The following is an 8257-nucleotide window of genomic DNA, read 5'->3' as shown; positions in this document are numbered from 1 at the left end:
TGGAGAGAATTTCTGCAACTAAAAAAAGAAAAAATCCTCCCGCCTGCAACCTTTTAAATCTTTTCATCATTTCTCTCTATGAGCCTGTATGGAAAGAGTTAATCCCATGCACAAGTAAGCTCTCTGGTGAGTCTGCTGAGGGCTGTCCTTATATAGTAACAAGAACTTGGTGAGGGAACTAATCCTTGGGATGCTGAAAAGCACTCGGGAAAGGATCTAAGAAGATTAGGTTTTAATTTTGCACATGGTGAAATTAAAACTTTCTTAGCAGTGGTTCTGAGCTGTGAACTATTCATAGTCAGGTAATCAGCAGTAGCACAATTGAAATGCAGAACAGTTTTACAGTCCGGAGTGATTTATCATGATACCTTCCTGTCATCATTTCCTGCAGAATCCCAGTGCCTGGTACCATTGAGCTAAATGGTGCCTGTGGGAGTCTGCCTGTCTGCCAGTGATGGAGTGGAATTGTACAGTAGCAGTCTGCTGGGTGCATGACTCTTTCCACTTACTACAATGTGTTTTGAGATTTGTTCTCGTATCCATGACTGTTCTCTTCTTTAAACTGTTGACTCAAGGCCCCTTTATAAATGCTCCAGAATTTGACATTGACCAGGGAAAGGTTATTTAGGTGATTTCCACATTGGGCGACTATTGGGCTGCTGTAAGTATCTGCAAACAGGTTTTTGTGGGACTCACATCTTTGTTTCTTTTGGATAAATAAAGGACAGTGGGATTGCTGACTGTCTCAAGATGTCAGGCTTTCCCAGCGTCCTGTCAGGCTGCCTTCCTAGCAGTGAGTGATGGGAGCTGTCTCTGCTTTGCACGCTCACGAGGATTTACTATTGTCAATGGCTTTTAGTTAATTAGTTAGTCTTTTATTACTTTATTAATTGCCATTTAATTAATAGGGTATTCTGGTAGATATTTAGTAATGCTTTACCATAGTTTTTTTTTTTTTTTTTTTTTCGGAGCTGGGGACCGAACCCAGGGCCTTGCGCTTCCTAGGTAAGCGCTCTACCACTGAGCTAAATCCCCAGCCCCTTTACCATAGTTTTTAAATAACCTCAAAGTAAATTGCAATGAGCTCCAGCTATTCATGTGGTAATAGCTCCTCTTGCATCTGGATTTTGTGAAAATGTGCACCAAAATCTCTTCTTACTTTTTGATTTTTCATTTTTATTTTGTCTCTTGTTTATTGGCGGCAGAGAAGCATCCATGTGAGGCTGTTCTTGACCTGCTCCTGCTCCCATTGCAGAAGTGTGTACATCCTACCTTTGTTCCCAATGATTTGGAGTTCTCCATGCGTAGCTTTTCCAGAAGACCTTTCTCAGCCCATTGTGCTTACCTCATGGGCATGAGAAACCAAATAGCCTTTAAAGCTCCACCAGAGACAGTGGCTTTTCAGTTACCTTTCTCACACCAGAGAAAAATCAAAGACGCAGACCCTCACGGGCACATTATTGATTAATTTTTAGACTATTTTATGTGTGTGAGTGCTTTGCTTACATGCCTGCCTGTGTACCACGCACATCCTTGGTGGCCACGGAGAAGAGAACATGAGATCTCTTGGAACTGGAGCTACGGGTGGTTGCGAGCCACCATGTGGGTGCTGGGAACTGAACCAGGGTCCTCTGCAAGAACAGCAAGTGCTCTTAACACTGAGCAATCTCTCTAGTCTGAGTAGCAAACTCTACCTAGAGAAATTGAGGGAAAATAACAGAAACACCTGAAAACGAGCGGGGGCTGGGGAGGGGGCGATTCTTAAGATATGAACAAGTCCTTTCAACCTCTTTGATGATTATAGGACTCGACAGAAAATGGACGAATAGGTAATTGCATCCGTTGGTTCATTAGAGAGCTCTACGCTCTACCTGCCTCCCCAGCCCAGCAAGGGAGATGATCACGCGGTGTTTATGTGTTACCCACCCAATCATGGGGGTTTCTCGGATAGTTTCCTGTCAGCTTGATTCAAACCAGGGCCAGCCATCTGCAAGAAAAGGTAACCTCAATTGAGAAAAATGCCTCTCTCAGATTGGAATGTGGGCAAGTCTATGGGGGCCTTTTCTTGATTGATGAGCGATGGGGGAGGGCCCAGCCCACTGTGGGTGGTGCCTCCCCCCCCCACCCCCGCCCCAGCTGGTGATCCTGGGTTGCATAAGAAAGCAGGGGAGCAAGCCAGTGAGCAGTGTTCCTCCATCAGTCCTCTGCCTCAGCTCCTACGTTGAGGTTCCTTACTTGAGTCCTTACTGACTCCCCTCAAGGAAATGTTGCTAAATTTAGGTCTTGGTGTTTATCAGAGCAATAAGAAAGCAAAGCAAACAGGGTGATTGTTCATCCCTGACCTCTGCTTTGTCTAGTTTGTTGAATGTGGCTGTCTGCTCCTGAATTCTCACTGGCTTTCCATGCTACTAACTCCTGCCTTGCAAGAGCTGTTAACTCACCAGGCTCTCTGTCTGTTGTGGCTACCAGTTGTTCTGGGCTGACTCCCTAACTGTGGGATGGTGTGCGGCCTCTTTTCTGAAATAGGTGGGGGCTTTCTTAGAGCCCTCTGCAACAACTTGCATTAGAATCAAGAAGGGACACCGGGTGCCTATGTGTGTTCTTAGGTCTTCCCTCCATCAGGCTGCCACACTGACCCAGAGCCCTGTGCTTCTTCCTGTCTATCAGCTCCTACCATGCTGTGAGCTTTGTTTCTCACCCCTGGGGCTGCTGACTCAAACCCTAATCTCTCCTCCAACTCCATCATCCCTCGTGTGTCCTGTAGTTCTCGCCATTCCCCAGGTCCAACTTACAGAGAGCACTAGCTCCCTGGACAGCTATGCGGCTGACTCGTGTACACTCTTATTAGCTTGTGCTAATTGTGCATAGCAGCAGGGCCTGATGTAGATTTCCATGGGCCTGCAATGTGTTCTTTTTATACTCATCCCTCTTATTCTGGTGCCACTGACCTCTTTCCTTCCTGTCTTTCCCAATCACGCATCTTAACAAAAGTTTATTTATCTGTTCGTCTATTTTGAGGTGTATACGAGTGCTTGGCCTGCATCTGTATCTGTGCCCTCTATGCCTACAGCGCCCAAGGAGGACAGAAGAGGGCGTGAGATCTCCATGTATTATTTTTTCCTCATTCATTGGTTTGTTCATTCATGCCTGCATTCGTTCATTTGCATATTTGTATCTTTATTTCTTTAAGGGAATAGGAGATAATTTTTTATGTTAACATTGAAATATTTTATAGAATGTCTTCTCTATTTCTTTTTTAATATTACTTTTCTTTTTTATTGGTTATTTCATTAATTTACATTTCAAATGTTATCCCTCTTCCTGGTTTCCCCTCCTCCACAAACCCATCTTCCATCCCCCTGTTTCTATGAGGGTGCTCCCCCCCCCACCCACTCCTGCCTCACTGCCCTAGCAACCCTTACGCTGGGGCATTGAGTTGCCACAGGACCAAGGGTCTCCATTGATGCCAGATAAGGCCATCCTCTGCTACATAAGTATCTGGAACCCTGGACCCATCCATGTGTACTCTTTGGTTGGTGGTTTAGTCCCTAGGAGCTCTGGGGGGGGGATTCCAGTTAGTTGAAATTGTTTTTCCTATGGGGATACAACCCCCTTCACCTCCTTCAGGCCTTAGTCATATGTATGCATATTTGTCATGTTTGGGTATGTATATGTGTGCGCAGGTACCTGAGGAGTCTAGAAGAGGGTGCTGGATCCTGTAAAACAAAAGCCACAAACAGTTGTGGGCATGTGGGTGCTGGGCATTGGACCAGGGGTTCTGGAAGAGCAGCCAGTGCTCTGAGCCATTCAGCTATCCTACAGCCTCTGATAGTCTTTTAAATCATCAACCTTGATTCCTTTGTTTTTGTCTTTCAAGACAGGGTTTCTCTGTGTAGCCCTAGCTGTCCAGGAACTCCCTCTGTAGACCACACTGGCCTCTAACTCAGAGATTCAGAAATCTATCTGCCTCTGCCCCCCAGGTTCTGGGATTAGAGACATATGCTACCACACCAAGTTCAAAACTAGATTGATTTTTTTCTTTTCTTTTTTTTTTTTTTTGTTTTTTAAGACAGGGTTTCTTGGGGTTGGGGATTTAGCTCAGTGGTAGAGCGCTTGCTTAGCAAGCACAAGGCCCTGGGTTCAGTCCCCAGCTCTGAAAAAAAAGAAAAGAAAAGAAGAAAAAAAAAAAAGACAGGGTTTCTCTGTGCAGCCCTGGCTGTCCTGGAATTTGCTTTGTAGACCAGGCTAGCCTCAAACTCAGAGATATGCCTTCCCTCTGTCTCCTGAGTGCTGAGATGAAAGGTGTGAGCCACTCTAACCCAGTATAAACTTAGGATGTTTTTATCCAATAAAGTTAGCTTTCATTAACAAAGGCTAGGGTCTACATTCAGGAAGGCCAGACGTAATTTATTATCAGCAGTATGACTCTAAAAAAAGAGTAGTTCTCCCAGGAGAAGGAAATAGTGCCAAGTAGAAACTGATGGCACGATAAATAAGTTTATTTTTCTTATAGTGTGGAATAGAGTTTATTTAGGGAATGGGGAGGGAAGTTGAAGTAGTAGAGGGAGACAAAGGCAGAGAGAGAGAGAGAGAGAGAGAGAGAGAGAGAGAGAGAGAGAGAGAGAGAGAGTCAGGGGGAGAAGGATCAGGGGGAGAAGGGCCAGGGAGAGAGAGTGAGAGGGTAAGAGGATGAGAGCATTTTTCTTAATTCTTAAATTCACCTAAAAGTTAATCATTTAAAGTTATAGAAATTCTAACAACATGTAGGGCCATTTGGAATATGTGTCTGTCTGTCTGTGTGTCTGTCTGTCTGTCTGTGTGTCTGTCTGTCTATCATCTATCATGTCATTATCCGTCTATCATCTATTTACCTATCATCTATTATTATCTAGCATCTCATTTATCTATATCATCCATCTAACAGCATATAGGAAGATTCTGACGTACAGAAATAAATGCTGCCATTGTGACAGGAGTGAAGGAGGAGGACCCGGGAGCCCCTCCCCCACACCTTAAGCTACCGGCACCACACACACTTCAGTCTTGTGTTCTCAAGATCAAACAGGGTATAACAGTTATGGATGGCGCTAGGGGCTAATAAAGAGGGATGGAAGAAAGAAGCCAATCTGTATCGGAACAATAAGAAAAGTATTCAAAGACTCTGATGGAAGGAAGCCACCTGAAGTCTGTGAAGTCTGGAGCCCGAGCAAGGTGCGGTGGCTCACACTTGTAACCCCAGCACTTCCATCACCAGCTCACGGACAGCTCTAGCTCTGTAGTGAGACTTGTCTCAAAGAGATTTTAGTTAGGGGTCTGGAGAGATGCCGGCCGTTCTTCAGAGGACCTGTGTTTGAATTCCAGCACACATATGGTTTGTATATGCTCGGTCCAGAAAGTGGCCCTGTTGGAGTGGGTGTGGCCCTGTTGGAGTGGGTGTGGCCCTGCTGGAGTGGGTGTGGCCCTGTTGGAGTGGGTGTGGCCCTGTTGGAGTGGCTGTGGCCCTGTTGGAGTGGGTGTGGCCCTGCTGGAGTGGGTGTGGCCCTGTTGGAGTGGGTGTGGCCCTGTTGGAGTGGGTGTGGCCTTGTTGGAGTAGGTGTGTCACTGTGGGTGTGGGCTTTAAGACCCTCATCCTAGCTGCCTGGAAGCCAGTATCCTGCTAGCAGCCTTCAGATGAAGCTGTAGAACTCTCAGCTCCTCCTGCACCATGTCTGCCTGGATGCTGCCCTGCTCCCGCCTTGATGATAATGGACTGAACCTCTGAACCTGTAAGCCAACCCCAGCAGGAAAACCCTAACTGAGACACGTGGTGATTCTCAGCGTTCTTTATTCTAGTTTCAGATTATCTGGTGCTCTCTCCTGGCTTCTGTAGGCACCAGGCACTAACATGGTGCACAGATATACATTCAGCCTAAACACCCATAGACATACATTTAAAAAAAGATTAAATTAAAAGAAATCGAACATTTATACTGTCTCATTTGGGCATAAAACACTAAAATACAGGCTGTATTAGTACACAGCACTTAGAGTCTAAGCCGTAAGACCTGAGTTTACGTCTCAGCGCCCACATAAAAAGTAGGCACAGTGACATGTGTCTATAATCCCACCTCTGTGGAGGCAAATCCAGGAAGAGCCTTGGAGCGCTCTGGCCAGCCATCTAGGCAAACCGCTGAGCTTCAGTTCAGTGAGAAGCCTTCACTCACAAAATAAAGGTCCCTTGTCTGGGCTACCACCTGGGACCATGTTGATGTCCAAGGGCTGTGCGGAGCCAGCTCCAGCCCTCTCACTGGCTGAGGCACTCAGGAGAGCTGGCCCTGCACCTCGCCTGGGCATCACAGGAGAGCTCCTCCTGCTGCCATGGGCATGGTTGAATTGGCAGACTACCTAATTGAGCTCCCAGTCCAGATCCAGGGCTCCGAGTCAGCCCACCCAGCATCTACCCCATGTGTGAACTGCTGGACCACATGGAGGGGCAGGCCCTGCAGATCCAAAGCTACAGGATCTCCAAGACTCAGGGCAACAACAGGAAATCTGAGAGGAGTTCCCGTGAGGATCCAGTATTGATAGTGTAGCAGAAGCCAGACGCCTTGAATCAGACCAGTGACTCATTGCAGTGGGCATTTGCAAGTGAACATGTTTGATCAAAAGGGTGTGCTGTGTGACACACTGTGACACACTGCTGCTCCCGTGACAATATATTTTTTTAATTTTTTTCTTTTTTTTCGGAGCTGGGGACCAAACCCAGGGCCTACTGAGCTAAATCCCCAACCCCTTTAATTTTTTAAATTGTTTTATTTTGAGAGGGAGGTTGCAGGGTAGATAGAAAAGGAGGGGGAGATGAGTGGGATTGGGTGCATGTACGAAATTCATAAAGAGTCAATAAAGTTAAAAAAAAAACAGAGGTGGGAAGAGATTGAGAAAGATACTCCTGGCTTCCATACTTCATACATGTCTCCTTACACATGTGTGCACACCTGCACATGAACATGTACATTCCCAAAGTCTGATGGTTCCAAATAACATGCTTGGCTTGAGAAATTTTTATTCTGTACAACATGAAATACTTGAGAATATGAAAACCGGATTGAAGACCTCACACTTTCTTGCTGCTGTAATGAGACCCCTGAGAAGACGCAGCTTAAGGAAGGAGGGAGAGTGCTTGGGTCACGGTTTGAGGAGATTGTTTCTCATGGTGGGAAGGCGTGGAGGCAGGAGCATGAGGCAGCTGGTGACATTGCATGTCAAGAGACAGTCAGAGATGAATGCTGGCACCTGGCGTGTTCTCCCCCTTTTTATCCAGTCCAGCCGCCTGTGGAATGGGGCTCTCCACTCCCCACATCATTCCAATCTAGAAATCCCTCCCGTGGACTGAGTCTGACCTTTGTCTCTTAGGTGACTGTGGATCTTGTCAAGTTGACGCCTAGCTCTTCCTGCAGTTCTGCTGGCAGGATCCGAGGCAGCGCTGCCACGGGAAAGAGACACACTGTGCATGCTGCTGTCCTCAGGGATCAAGTCTACTCAGGTGTGAACCAAAGGCAGCCCTCTGGAAGGAAAGATCTCTAGTCTGTCATAGCCAAATCATGCCATGGAGAATGGAAATGCCATTTTTAATCCCCGTCTTTGTGGGGCTGATAGAACCAATATGAAGAACACACTCAACAATGGTATCCTGCTTTGGTTTAAACTGGCCAGACTTCCCACACATGGACCTGAGTGGCCCAGCCCTGCCTTATACACGGCATTGCCCTCTCGGATTCTGTAGCCTGTGTGCCAATGTCCACCTACAGACTGTAGCTTATCTTCTCTCTGTTTAGGGACAGACAGCACCTGCCAAGTCACACAGTTCCTCTAACTTTCTCTTCTGGCTGAATAAGTTCTTCCTATCTCAAGTGCAAGGCCTAAGGAATCATCCCCACCCACCAATGGTCACTGCCAAGATTCACCTCTGTGAGCACAGGGAGGCCGGTGCTGATCACAAGGCTTAGCAAATGCTGTTCCTGTGTATTTACGGTTTGGATAAAACTCAAGACGTGTTTGGGGGCAGCTACACAACCCGACTGAGTTAGAACAAGCTGGGAAGTTTTCCACAGTTATCCTTTTTTTACAGATCAGGAGTAAATCATCAATGGTTATTGAGACAAGACAGTTACCTGACAAGAGCAGTGTAAGGAAGCTCACAGGTGTGTGCAGACAACTGGGGCTAGCGCCTTCTACACATCCTTCAGCATGGGTCATGGTATTGGGGGGTTACAGTGTT

This window comes from Rattus norvegicus, chromosome 4, assembly GCF_036323735.1.
Source record: "Rattus norvegicus strain BN/NHsdMcwi chromosome 4, GRCr8, whole genome shotgun sequence".
NCBI classification, from domain to species: Eukaryota; Metazoa; Chordata; class Mammalia; order Rodentia; family Muridae; genus Rattus; species Rattus norvegicus.
This window is presented reverse-complemented; position numbering follows the sequence as displayed.